This window comes from Molossus molossus, unplaced genomic scaffold, assembly GCF_014108415.1.
Source record: "Molossus molossus isolate mMolMol1 unplaced genomic scaffold, mMolMol1.p scaffold_m16_p_47, whole genome shotgun sequence".
NCBI classification, from domain to species: Eukaryota; Metazoa; Chordata; class Mammalia; order Chiroptera; family Molossidae; genus Molossus; species Molossus molossus.
The window spans coordinates 118,154-132,868 of record NW_023425385.1 but is presented as its reverse complement, the minus strand read 5'-3'; positions in this window follow the sequence as shown (position 1 = coordinate 132,868).

The following is a 14,715-nucleotide window of genomic DNA, read 5'->3' as shown; positions in this document are numbered from 1 at the left end:
TTCCCGGAGCCAAGACCAAGCCATCCAAGTATCTTCTCTGTCTTCCCTTGGTACCAGACCACTCCAGAGACAGGTGACATGAGGAATAGATATTTTGATATCCTATAATTATTGTTTCATGATGTATTTAAGAAAAGTGTATCTCCTGAAGACAGGTCATGAAAATAGAATCCAAACTGTAATTTGAATACTTCAAGTTACTCTGCAGTTATTAAGCTCTGTGTCTTGGCAACATTTTTAAGAGTTAAATCTTTCTGCCAATGTATCTATCCGATTGTATTTGAGATCACATTTACATTTCTTGCCATTGTGTATTGTGGATTTGTAAGAATTGATATTTAATCATTGACACTTTCCTCAGCCAAAATTGCACTTCAGCAATGGCGTAGGCTATCTTCATACATTGCTTTTCAAAATTACCTCTCAGAAGTGTTATGAGCCCAATTAATTGTTTGCAATTTGATTTGAGATCTGCAGGCGGAAAAGGTGAAATGTAATTTCCAAGTAGTTATGTTTACTATTATGGTCTAATGACATATATTAGCCATACAAACCCAAAGGGGACATAGCCTAGGGACAGGAGTCTAGCACTTTGAGCACAGAAGCAGCCGAGCGATTCTCGTTAATGTTAATAGGAGTCGAACCCACCTTAAGGCCATGATCAGACACATTGCCTGGTGCTGTGACAAGTAAGCACCATCTATGAGAGAGTAGTTTCTGCACGTACGTTTTATAAACTACTTCACTGTGTTATTCACATGAGTATAAGATGGTGATGAGAGGGTATCTGGGCACAAATGAAATTTCCTTATTTTCCATTATTAGTATTTTAAGAGTTGCAGCTCTGTAAACAATTTTTTAAGCAGAAATAATGACCAGAAGAGTAGTAACGTATTATCTGCTCAAGTGACTAACTATAGCTAAGATACAATTTCTTTTTCATTACATCTGAAATATTGAGATTTCCTACTATGTCCTAGGAGCTGAAATTAGCACTAAAGATAAGTTACTGACTATAAGGATCCCAGTTTCTGTCTTTTTGAGTTTTGCAGGAGATACATAAAAAATAAGGTCACAGAAAAACTATTTATAGGCTGTGTACTTCAAATAAAATGTGGTTCTGTTTTTTTGTTTGTTTGTTTTTTATTTAGTATGTGATGAGCTTGGAAGTGATCACTCCATCCTAACAAATAAAAAGTTAAATGAATTGAAATAAACATCTCTTCTTTGATACATCAAATCAGAGAGGGCACAAGACAAACTACTGCCTCCTAATTAGAGACAACATTCAGTTACAGAAAATCACATCTTACAGGAGCAGAAACCCGTGAGCAGAAATCTCTGCAGGAAACAGCACCAGGTGTATCATGTCTGGCTTTCAACCAGAAATTACAAGTCACGCTAAAAGGCAAAAAGCATTGTTTGAAGAAACAGAGCAGGCATCAGAACCTGACTCAGATATGGCAGGTATGTTGGAATGATAAGGCTGGTAATATAAAACAACTATGATTAATAGGATAAAGGTTCTTAAGGATGAAGTACACAGAATGTAAGAACAGAAGGGCAATGTAAGCAAAGAGATAGAAATTTTAAGACAGAACCAAAAAAAAAAAAAAAAGGGTAGAGAGAGATTAAAAACATTGTAACAGAATTGAAGAACATCTTTGATGGGCTCATTAGTAGACTGGACACAGATGAGGGAATACTCTTTTTTAACTAGATCATATGTCAGTAGAAGCTATGCTAGCAAGAAAGGAGTGAAATATTAAAAGTGTTGAGGGAAAAAACCTACTAGCCTACAATTATCTTTCAAAAGTGAAGAAGAAATCAAGGCTTTCTCAGAAGAACAATAATTGAGGGAATTTGTTTCCAGTAGACCTGACTTACAAGAAATGCTAAAAGACATTTGTCAGAGAGAAAGACAATGATATAGGTCAGAAACTTGGATTGACATAAAGGAAGAGCATTAGAGAAGAAATAAGTGAAGGCAATGTAAATTCTTTCATTATTCTTAATTAATCTAACAGATGATGGTTTATTCAAAATACTAACAGACCAATGTATTTGATGATTATAGTCTATGTATAAGGGAAATGAATAACAGTAATGACTCATGGGATGGGTGAAAGAAGTTAATATTATTTTGCTATTATAAGGAAATAGGCAGAGTGTTACAAAAGAGTAAAACAGGGAGAACAAATTAAAATTGGGGGTCAAGGAAGGCCTCACACAGAGAATTGGTCACTTGTCAAAAAGGAAGATTGACAACAAACAGATATCATGAGGCAGTTGTATAGTTCATGGGGGAGGTGGCAGCTGGTGGTCTGGGTGGTGACAAGTAACATGGTGACTGAGTAAATATCACACACACATATACATGACATAAAATGAATGGGATTTTATTTGTAGAATTATAAATTTCTAACGATAGCAATTTGACTATAAAATTGGTATAAAAGAATCACATAACAAAGATCGAATTGGAGGATCCCAGAATATGTCCCAATCTTATGACATAAGAAGGATTCTTTCTTTAACAAATAACCAAAACTTTCTGTATGACAGTAATTTCAGTAGTAATGATTCTAAAGTGTTTCTTTCTGGAGTGTCCTCTGGAACCATCTGTGCTTTTATTAAGAATCCGTCTTTGAAACTCAGTTTGAGGGTGTCTTCCATTTTCTCCAACAGTGATATCCTTTTTTTTCTTTTTTTCCCCCAAGGATTCAACTATTCAAAAAGTCTTTAATCCCTGAGATTATCTTTGAACTTTTCTTATTTATTATCTTCCAAATTGGACTATCCATCTTTATGTCCATATTTAGATGTAATTACATCTCCTTAATATATTTGATATGATATTGTATCCTGCTGATACTCACATTGCAAAATCACTCTAGCGCACATTTTCTGATGCAAGAACCTCCAGCATAATTTATCAAACGGGTGCCAGTAGGCACCTCTGTTTTCCAGGAACATGGACAATGTGATTCTCTTGTATCTGGTTTCCATGGATTGGCTGGTCTGATGGCCACCTCTGGTAGGACATAGCTCTGCTGCTGGGCTGCTCTCCATTCTTGTCTTTACCTTTAAGGTTCTACAGTTTTATTTTGCATCTGGTTGAGGTGTATTAGCTCTCCTGAATATAAGAATCCGTTTTGTTTGTTGATTCTAAAACATTTTAACCTGTTATTTTTTAGATTATTACCCTACTCCTGCTTGTCTCTGTTATATTCTTTGGAATCTGATCAGAAGTATGTTTTAGCCCTTCATTTCTCCCTGTGATTTTTATTTTATTAAATATTTATTTATTTATTTATTTATTTATTTATTTATTATTTATTTATTTATTTATTTATTTATTTATTTATTTATGTATTTTAGTTAGAGAGGAAGGGAGAGGGAGAGAAACATCGATGAGAGAGAACACTGATTGGCTGCCCCCTGCATGCCCCTCACTGGGGATTTGGCCCACAACCTGGGCATGTGCCCTGACCGGGAATCAAACAGGGGACCTCTTGGTGCATGGGTCGATGCTCAACCACTGAGCCACACTGGCTGGTCTCATTTTTATTTTTTTAAATATGTTTTTAAAAAATGTTTTTATTGATTTTTTAGAGCAAGAATAAGGGAGAGAGATAGAAACATCAATGTGAAAAACATGATCAGCTGCCTCCTGCACACCCCCTACTGGGGATCCAGCCTGCAACCCAGGTGTGTGCCCTGACCAGAAATTGAACTGGGACCTCTCAGTCCATGGGACAATGTACAATCAACTGATCCACACGGGCCAGGCACCCCACATATCTTGTCATCTCTAGTCTATATTTGGATTTCTTTGTCTTCAGACTGCCTTCTAAGTAGTTTCTTCAAATCCATCTTCCAGTTCAGTAATACTTTCTCCAGTTTGGTCTCACATGCTGCTCACTGTTTATTGTACTGCTAGACATTTTATAGACTCACCTCCCAATTTGCCTTTCCACTTTTCAGTCAAAACCTATTTTATTCTTAAAACTCGGTGAAGGCATCTTATTGTAGGTTCTCTAGTAGAATATTCAATGACCTTTGCAAATTCTGTTCTGATGCGTATTGACCCTGCTATCAAAGTCATGGTGGTTTATGTCCTGCTGTGCTCTTTCATTTCTGATTCTGAGATCCAACTGCATTCATTTTACTGGTATAAATTCTTCAAGGCCCAGATTTAAAATACTCTCTTCCAAATAAGATTATGTTCACGACGCGTCAAGGATCCCTTTAAAGTATATTTCAGATTTGATGTTTCAGGTTCACAGAGTGTTAATTCCACCCCTGAAGGAAAAAGGCAGTTTCTGGTTCAGAAGTCATAGTAATGGCTGGGTTGCTTTGCTTTGTTTTCTTTTTCAGTCTGCCCGCAGAAGGTTTAGGAAACATCCCAGCTCATGTCCACCTCTCTGCTCCTCAGCACACATTTGCTTCAATACTTTACAATTATTACAATGTGTGGGGTTTTGTCCATTTTGGCTTCAGAACATTTTTAATTTTTTGAGAAATCTCCATACTGTTTCCATAGCAACTAGACCGATTTATGTTCCCACCAAGAGCGCATCCTCCACACCCTCCGACACTTGTCACCTCTTGCCTTTTTATAACAGCCATCTTAACAAGTGTGAGGTGGTGTCTCTCTGTGGTTTTGATGGTATTTCCTTGACGATTAGAGATGTCAGGTACCTGTGGGCCATTTGCACGTCTTCTTAAGGAAAATGTCTATTCAGGTCCTTTGTCCACTTTTAAAATTAGATTATTTGGCTTATTGCTGTTGAGTTGGATGAGTTATTCATATATTTTGGACATTAACTCCTTATTGGATATGTGATTTGCAAATATTTTCTGCCACTCTATCCTGCCTTTTCATTTGTTGATTTTTTTTTCCAAATTATGTACTTTACTTGGTGGAGTCCCACTTGTTTGTTTTTGTTCTAGTTGCCTGTACTTTGGGTGTCAGGTCCAAAAGATCATCGCCAAACCAAATAATCAAAAAAAAAAAAATCACAATAAACACTGGAAGTCATTTGAAGAAGCTTATTCAGAGAGTCAGTCAACAAAATCATGTTGAAAATCAAATACAGCTATTATTGTTTTTCGTGGAAAGGGAAATAAAGAAGGTTTCATCTATAGAATCTAGTTTGCAGGATAGTTTAGTCATTACATATTAACGTTGTCATATTACCAAAGATAAATGCTTCTTTTCTGTTTACTCCACAAGGCATTCCATGTATTTCAAGTCTGCTTTTAGAAAACAATTGTTTTCTTGGTATAATAGACAATCTCTAAACACTTTGGTCATATTCGTAGGTTTAAGTGGCCCACTTGATATACACATCCTTACATGTCTTCTGGGGTAATAACACGGCGTTGCTTTAATCTCTCTCATTCTGACACTACAGAGAGTCCCAGAGGCTATCAGCACTGGAAATGCAATTATTTAAGACTGAGCCAAAATAGACCCTTGCCTTGAAAGTGATTTTCAGAAACACTGTTCTCTGAAGCAGAACATTCTGGAATATTATGTCCCTCAAAGCATGTGGGTTCTTTAGCCTAAATGTATACCTCTTATCATAAACCATTACCTACCTTGAAATTCAAGAGCACAAAAATCTGTTGCTTATAAATAGCATATTTATATGTTAAATATCTGTAGCGCGTGGACTTTTCTTCTTTTTTATTCCTATTTCCTGGAAGACAATTTCTGAAATAATTTTAGAGATCTGGACCAGTAAATGAGGGAGTCCTGAGGGAGAGCACAGAGTGAAATCTCTTTAGTTTGAAATGTCCCAAGTAATCGCTTGGCTCTATGTGTGGACTTCAAGGTGGGTGAGGAAGGAACAAAGGAGACAGCTGGCTCCTCACCTGTGTAATGAAAGGTGTAGCCTCTCAGGGGCTTACAAAATAGAAACCCATGGTGGTTAAATCACTAAGAAAAATATAGTTACCAGACAACATCCATGATCAGAATGAAGCAGGTTTTGACCTAACATTTTATCTATTTCTACATTATGGACTTATAATATCACAAAGCAACTTATATTACCAATTTAAACAGTAGCTTTATAACGTATACAATGTAGTGTATGTTAACTTGTCAACCACCAGAGCTTAGCTCTGGTTCTTGTTTTCCAACTTAGTAAATGGTTCAAAGTAAAACCAAGAGTTGATGAAAACTGTGTTCTTAACATGAAGTGTTAAAACATGTAACTTTCTCCAACAAAATAAGGGAACTGTCATATGAGTCATCTATGGCCTGAGACATTGACTGTGGTTTTATCTTACAGTAATGTAATGGTTACTGTGTCTACTCTAAGAGCTGCCTTGAGGCTTTGTGTCTTGTTTAAATAGCCATCATTGGTCAAACAAGACAGGCAAGTCCGGCTTCTTATAGCCTCAGCTGATTTTCTAAATAACGTCTAAGTCTGTCTAACATTATAAAGTTTCAAAATACTTAGCTATTAGCAATAATTTGTCTTATCAATGTGTAGAGAAAATTGAAGAAGACATTTTTTAGCAGAGAAAGGTTAACTTTGGAAGACATTCTTTTTTTTTTCTTAATTCTTAAACTCTACTGCTTATAATATTTTAATTAGGAAAATGTTTTGAGCCTGGCCCGTGTGGCTCAGTGGTTTAGCGTTGACCCATGCACCAAGAGGTCACCGGTTCCATTCCCCATCAGGGCACATGCCCAGGTTGTAGGCTCAATCCCCAGTGCGGGGCATGCAGGAGGTGGCCAATGAATGTTTTTCTCTCACATCGATGTTACTCTCTCTCTCTTCCTCTCTCTTTCTCTTTTTCTAAAAATCAATAAAATAATCTAAAAGAAAAGTCTTCATTGGAATCTTTCATATAAGATGTATCTAAGACCCTGAATTAAATGCAACTTTATTCTTTCAAAACTGCTTTTTGAAAGCATAGGCCAGCTGTAAAGATGCCCCTCCCCCCAGTCCTGCCGACAGCAAATCCAGCAGACAGCAATGCTGTGTGACTTCTAGGCTGCTCTGCATTTTGATTGTACTTCTGTCTTTGATTATTTCTTCACAAAACACTTGGAAATAGAAAAATCTCTATTTTCAAAATAGCTTTGAATTTACGTGAGTGGCTTGTTCTTATTTGTTTTGACAGGGACCATAGTGAGTGTGTGTGTTTGCTGTCCCCAGCTGTGGAGGCTGGGTACAGAATGTGGTGTCTTAGATCATTTTGTCATCCACATACTCTTCTGTGTAGCGTCCTACATGTTGAGGGAAGGTGTCTGACTGGGGTACTTGAACGAGTCTCAATAACCCACAGGGCACATGGCTTCCTACATGTAGGATAAAGCCTGGGGGTGTCAGAAAGTTTTTATTCTACAAAACTTCAGAAAAAACAGATTTACATGCAGAAGTCACCTTTCTGTAGTTGAGGACACAAACTTAAGAGATTCTCATAATTATTTTTTACTGATATCACAAACATCATTTCCCATCCAAAAACAAATGCTTTAGTTTATTTGCTTTGCCTGGTCAGTGGCTCAAAGGGCAATGTTGGGACAGGCTAGCTTTCAAAGATCCAGGGATCCTGGGAGTCCAGAAACCAGAGAGCGAACTGGTCACTTCTTCTTTCTTTCTCATGCTCAGCTGATTTAAATCTTCTCTCTTCAAACACTGTTCCTTAAAAAGTGTCACCGAGCAGGGAAGAGCTTGTGAACATTACAGTCAATGTGTACATGTCTTAGACCCCCTGTCCGGGCCTTCTGTGTCCTGTGTGGAGGATTTTTGCATAGAGCGTCTACTGCTGTCTTTGTTTATCCTCACCCGAGGACATTTTTGCTTTTATCTTCAGATAGAGCTGGAGGGAGAAAGGAAGGAAGAGAGAGAGAGAAACATCGATGTGAGAGACACATTGAGTGGTTGCCACCCACACGACCCCAACCGGGGCTGGGAACAAACTGCAACCGAGGCACGTGCCCTTAGTGGGAACCGAACCTGGGTCTCTCTGGCCCACGAGCCAACGCTCTAACCGCTGCGCCAAATCGGCCAGGGCCATAGAGCTTCCACTTGTTAAGAGCGCGGTGGCCCTGCCGCAGATCCCCGGTCACTTGCAAACGCGACATAAAGAAGCTAAGGCAGAACGCGGCAGGCCTGCCCGAGAGCCGCGGCGCTGACCGGCCTGCCCACGGACCAGAGCCGCGGCACGGGCCCCACTCACGGCCATGCGATGGGGGAACTCTCCGTGAAGGCGAAGGGCCGTCACAAGCCACTAGTCTCACACACACTTTCATCTTACTCCCCACACAAAGCTCCGAAAGCGGGCGTGTCCGAGGCTCCCCGTCCCCCCGAGTCACAGGTGATGTGACAGTTCTTGGTCGCAGTCAATTATTTTAAAACAGCATCGATGTACTTGCCTTTCAGAATGAAGATAAGAAAATATAAGATTCTTTTAATGATGAAAGAGGTCTGGATGTTTATACATCTTCTAAAACTATGTACATACATCTACAAATGTAAATATCCTGCATGATGATTAATTGGGGGGAAAATAATTCCCCGGGGATGGCAGGTTACCTTCCAGAGGGAATGCAGGGACAAGTGTTTTATGGTCACGACGTGCAGAAAAGATGACAGTCCTGTATAGAATGTGTCATTTATACATCTGGTAAATTACTTCCTTCAATACGCTGCCATTATTTATAATTCCATCTCATCCACCAGAACCGACCACTCTGTCCTCGTTCCCGTCTTGTCGGAGTTCCTCGCAGCAGCTGCTGATGAGGCGAGCCCAGTCTCAGGGCTCTGTGCAAATCCCACTTGTTGGAGCTGGGTCAGGCAGTAAGTCCAAGGGAAGCACGGCTCACCAAATGCCAGTAAAGCCTGGATTATAGGGGAATTGCAATAGTTTGCTTCGCACATGTTTTGCAAATACTTTACAGTTTACTTTTCAATTTTTTCATCCATAATAGTACAATAAAAGAGACACAGTGTACAAATTACTCACATAAACAGAAGCAACAACCTGGAACCAAAATTTCAGATGATCTTGAGACACTGTGCACCATGAAATGAGGATGTCATCTGTATTCTCCTTTCTTGTAGCACTGCATAATTCTTGAGCTTGTTAGGAAAATACAGATTGGTAACTATTTGTGAAACATGAAGAGTGTCTATTAGGAAAATAGACACAAAAATGAATTTTAAATGGCAGTCTGTCAAAAACAGATATGGGGAAAGAAAAAGTACAACATATACATAAAATTTGAAATATGAGCAAAATTAAGATGTGTTTAATTATTTTTTTATTAATTAATTTATTTTTGTTACAAATGTTTCTCCTTCCCAGCCAAGACACCCTCCTCCCTATCCTGCCCCCACCCCCACCCTGCAAGCAATGTTGTCTGTGTCTATTGGTTATGCATACATGCATATAAGTTCTTCGTTTTATCTCCCCCCTTCCTCCTGCCTCCCTTTAAAGACAAAGAGTTTCTGTTTGAAAAAATAATTTAAAAAAAAAAAGCCTGCCCTGGCCGGTTTGGCTCAGCGGTTGGAGCGTCGGCCTGTGGTCCAGAGAGACCCGGGTTCGGTTTCCGCTAAGGGCACGTACCTCGGTTGCAGTTTGTCCCCGGCCCTGGTTGGTCGTGCGGGTGGCAGCCACTCGATGTGTCCCTTCACATCGATGTTTCTCTCTCTCTCTCTTCCTCTCTCTCCCTCCCTCTCTATCTGAACAAAAAATGGAAAAATGTCCTCGGGTGAGGAACAAAAAAAAAGCCTAACTCACATGCATTATGCAATGGTTATATTTAAACCACAGAAAGACTAATGTTAGTTGGCTACAGGGCATATTCAGACCCATAAAAACACCACCTGTATTTCCTCCCCCATGAAGCAGCCTCAGAGAAAATATTTGACTGTGGGTGGCGGGCAGGGCACACGACACAATACACAGATGCTGTATCATAGAATTGTACACTCGAAACCTGCATGATCTTATTAACCAATGAATTTAATTAAGAAAAATATTGAGAAAGTTAGAAAAATGCATTGTAAAGCGTGGCACGTGGTTAGCAGGAGGAATGCCAGCAATTATACTCGTTTTAGGGTCTTCACGTTATTCTAAGTTAGTTTCCTCTGACGTCACTTGCATCTAGTTGCATAGGAAATATATCTGTTCTATTGAGGACCAAGAAGGATTCCAATAGCAAACAGCACTTGGTATGAGCAGAAGTGTTGCACTGGTTTGTCCAGAAATTAGCTCCGTGGTGGAGGTTCGTATGTACAGAGATGGCATTGCAAACCTTTCTGTAAATGGCACAAGTTAGTGCTGTTAAAATTAAATCTAGTTAAGTGTTTGTTTTATGCTGTAGCTTTGTCATTATACAATTCTGTGCTATTTCTCTTCTGTCCTTCACTCTTAATAAAATCCTTCAACATCTGAATCTCAATCTGTTTTCCCTTGTTTACATTAAGTGGAAGAGATAATCCATTAAATAAATGAAGGAGCTGCCTTAATGGTCAGCCGCAATTGGAGCAACAGTCTAATTGGATTAACTGAATTACCTCTTCTGCATTCAGGCCTGCATATGATTTTGATATTTCAAGCAAGAAATCATCAAGGGGACTCAGAGTTATGTGATTTCCTTTCTTCATTGTACAGCAGAGGTCAGCAATGCATTTATTCCCCAAACCACTGAAGAGACCACATACCATGAATAAGCTTACCATTTAAAGAAAAAAGAGGATGAGCAACAATGAAGTTAAAGAGAACAGACGAAAGTCAAAAGAAGAATCATAGAAATGTCAAGGCATAGAACCCTACAAGATAGATGTTCAGATGCACAAATACTGTCTCTGTGTGACGGTGACTGTAGGATGCCACACGGGGACGTGCCGTGCGGGTTGGTAGCTCAGGAGCAGTAGGCCGAGCTCAGAGCGTCCGTGTGCAGTGGGCTGGACCATCTGGGTGTGTGGACGAGCCCTCTGTGATGTTCACAAAACAGCAACATCCCCTAGGATGCATTTCTCCAAACACAGCTCATCGTTCTGGTGGGAGATGTTTTGTTTTTGTTTTTTTTTATCCTCACTCGAGGACATTTTTCCATTTTTTGTTCAAATAGAGTGGGAGGGAGGGAGAGAGAGAAACATCCACGTGAAAGGGACACATCGAGTGGTTGCCACCCACACAACCTATCCAGGGCTGGGGACAAACTGCAACCGAGGTACGCGCCCTTAGTGGGAACCGAACCCGGGTCTCTCTGGACTGCAGGCCGACGCTCTAACTGCTGAACCAAAATGGCCAGGGCTGGTGAGAGATCTTTAATCCCTTGCCAGCAAGCCTAGATCCACCTTACTTTTGAGCCACCTAACAACTGTGGCTGCTCTAGTTTCTCAGGTTACTATCAATTCCAGAGTGACAGGTGGTGTACATTTATTATTGTTGTTAATTTCAGACAGAAAGAGGAAGAGAGAGAAAGAAACCGACAGACGGAAACATTGATTTGCTGTTCCGCTTGTGTATGCGGTCATTGGTTGATTCTTACGTGTGCCCTGAGCGATGATTGAACCCACAACGTTGGCATACCGGAATGACGCTCTAATAGCTGCACTACCCAGACAGGGCAAAAGGTGGCATGTCTTGACAGTCCATTGGGGACACTCAGTTCTTCACTTCAATGCCATGGAGCTCCCTGCGCTATGAACACGTACACGAGAAAGGCTGAAGACCGTTAGGCTCCGGCAGGGAAAGGAACTGGGCAGAAGACTAGGTATAAGGTGGCGGTGGCCATTTAGGTAGGAGGGCATGAAAGCCAGGCACTGGTCTATAGAATTTAAACAGGTACAGTAAAGGTACCAGAGGCTGTGGTCATGTGTTCATGCCCGGTTTAGTGTGAGTGATATGGAAAGGAAGGATCCTGGCTGCGGGTCCTGGCTGCAGATCCTCCTGGAGGGCGTTTGGTCAGATTCCACTGTTCTCTGTTCACTTATTACCTACCTGGAGGGTGTGCTTGGCTACCAAATACTCCTTCCTCCGCAGTCTGCCCCCACCACAACACGGGGTGTAGGCGAATGGGAAGGAGGGCTCAGGTGACCAGCAGCAGAAAAAGACATATAACGACATGAATTAAACCAAATAGCTCAAGGTGTCAGCATCAAACATTCATATTGGGACTGGATAATAGGAATAGATAAAAAATAAAATAAAGTTCAACTTTTCGCGTCGCTCTGTGAAAACAGATACATTTTAACCCTTAACCATAACTATGTATGGATTTGGAAATATTTCTGAGTTACTCAGTATGATTGCATACAGGCAGTTAGAATCATTTGTGGAGGAAGAAATAAGAATAAGTGTGGAGAAAAGAAAACCCTCACACACTGCTGGTGGGGTTGTGATTTGGAGCAGCCACCGTGGAGAACAGTACAGAGGGTTCTCAAGGAATTAAAAGTAGAACAACCACCTGCTCCATCCGCTCCACCTCTGGGTATATATTTGAAGGAGACAAAACCACTCTCTCAAGGTGATATCTTCACCTCCCAGGTTCACTGCATTACTATTTACAACAGTCAAGACCTGGGAACAACCCAAGTGTCCTTTGACAGATGCATGGATAAATAAAATCTGGTCTTATATACAATGGAATATTATTCATCCATGAAGAAAGGAAAAAATTCCATTTGTGACAATGTGGATGGGCCTTAAGGTCATTAAGATACGTGAATTAAGTCAGACCGAGAAGGACAAATACTGTATGAACTTACTTATATGTGAGGTTAAAAACAAAACAAAACTTCCTGGAGCAGAGAACAGACTGGTGGCCGCCAGCGATGGGGACTGGATGGGAGAAATGGGTGAGGGAGTGAAAAGCACACACTTTCAGGTAGAAGATCAATAAGTTCAAGATTTAAAAGTTTTAAACTATCGAAACAGTACATTTAATATTAAAATAGCCCACCCTAATAAAATATCAGACATAAAAATGATAAATACTGAAGAATTTTTTAAAAATCATGGAACAAATTGGTGTTACAAGATAATGGAAGGCATGTTTTATTTGCACATTCCAAAAATTGAACATTTCTTGTTCCTTCTAAAATAGCAGATCCATTTTTTTGGAACACACTCTCATGATGAAGAGAGTTACTATAGAAGTCAGAATTGTTATATATATTTTGGATAGTTACACTCGTTTGTAAATGGGCTTTCCTTTTAGCAGTGATAAAAAGCACTTGTTTCTTATTTCTGTTTGCAAAGCTTTTAACAACGTTCTTGTGTGCTGGTGGCCAAGCGCCATTGGAAGGCTGATAATGATGGAAGAGGAGCTTTGATTTGGAAACTCCATTAGTTAAAATTTCGTGGCATTCCTTGAACAGACAGACACAGACGATGCCAGCACAGTAATTACAAACATGTCCCGGAAGGCATTTCTTCTGTCCGAGGTCTCACTCAGACAAGGGAGTGGACCCTGAATGTACAGGCTAGTTCTTTTGATCATCCCGAGCGCTCCATTTTAAAGCAACTTACATGAAACCAACTGGAAATTTTTTCTGCTAATAATTCATTATCATTTTGACTTGGTAATGAATACTCATGCTCCTGCTATGAACTTGAAGCATAATACTTGAATGCCCAGCTTAAGTAGTATGGGGACTAGTAAGGATTACAGTCTGATGTATTAACGTACATACAAAATAAATCTGTAGCTATCTAAAACGTATAATTATCTCTACCACAAAATGTAATATTATTGTATTAATCAATTTTGTAAAACTCATTCTGGATCACACTTCATGTCCATTAAGGCTGAATTGTGTCCCCTCCAAATGTATATGTTTAAGTCTTAATCTCCAGCACCTCAGAATGAAACCATATTTACAGATAAGGTCTTTTAATTAAGTTAAACGGAGGGCATTAGGGTTGACTCTCATCCAATATGACTGATGTCCTAATAAGAAGAGGAGATTAGAGCACAGACATTCACAGAGGGAAGACCCAGTGCAGACCCAGGGAGAAGACAGTCATCTCCAAGCCCAGGAGCCAGAGCTCAGGAATAACCGACATCCTTACACCTTGAGCCTGGACTTGGAGCCTCCGGAATTGTGCGCAAACACATCTCTGTTGTTTAGGCCACCCAGTGTGTGGCTCTTTGCTACCTACGTCCTAGCAGAGTAACACATGACTGTGCCAAATTGTGTGTGACACGCGGAAGTCCCTATATGAAGTTACTTACTTTGCTGCTGTGTCTTTAACGTTCATGTCACACTAAGCATTTGGTATCACAGTCCAGCCCGCTCCCGCTTCACACACAAACAAGATGATGTCGACTTTTAGGATAAAGTGTATGTGGATAGCTGTGGCTTCTCAAAGTATTTTCCCCCTGTGAAGGGTTAGAAAAAGCTGCCAAGTCGCAACCTCAAAACACGCAAAGATGGCAGTACCGCCCGGGCTCTGCCCCACAGAGAGCTGCAGTGTCGCAGGGACCCGATGGCCACTGCGGCAGAAGCTCGTCTGTCCCTGAGGCTCCAGGGACAGGAACATGCCGGGAAGTGATGCAGAATCTGGAATGAGACGCCCTGGTTTCCCTCTTATGTAAGAACTGACTCTGGGAAGGCCCTCCATTTAATGTACGTGATTTTCTCATGATATTCTGAGCCCCTGCAAGTTAGAAATATGGACAAGTGATATTTAACACTTTTCTTTTTCTTTCTTTCTTTTTAAAATCCTCAC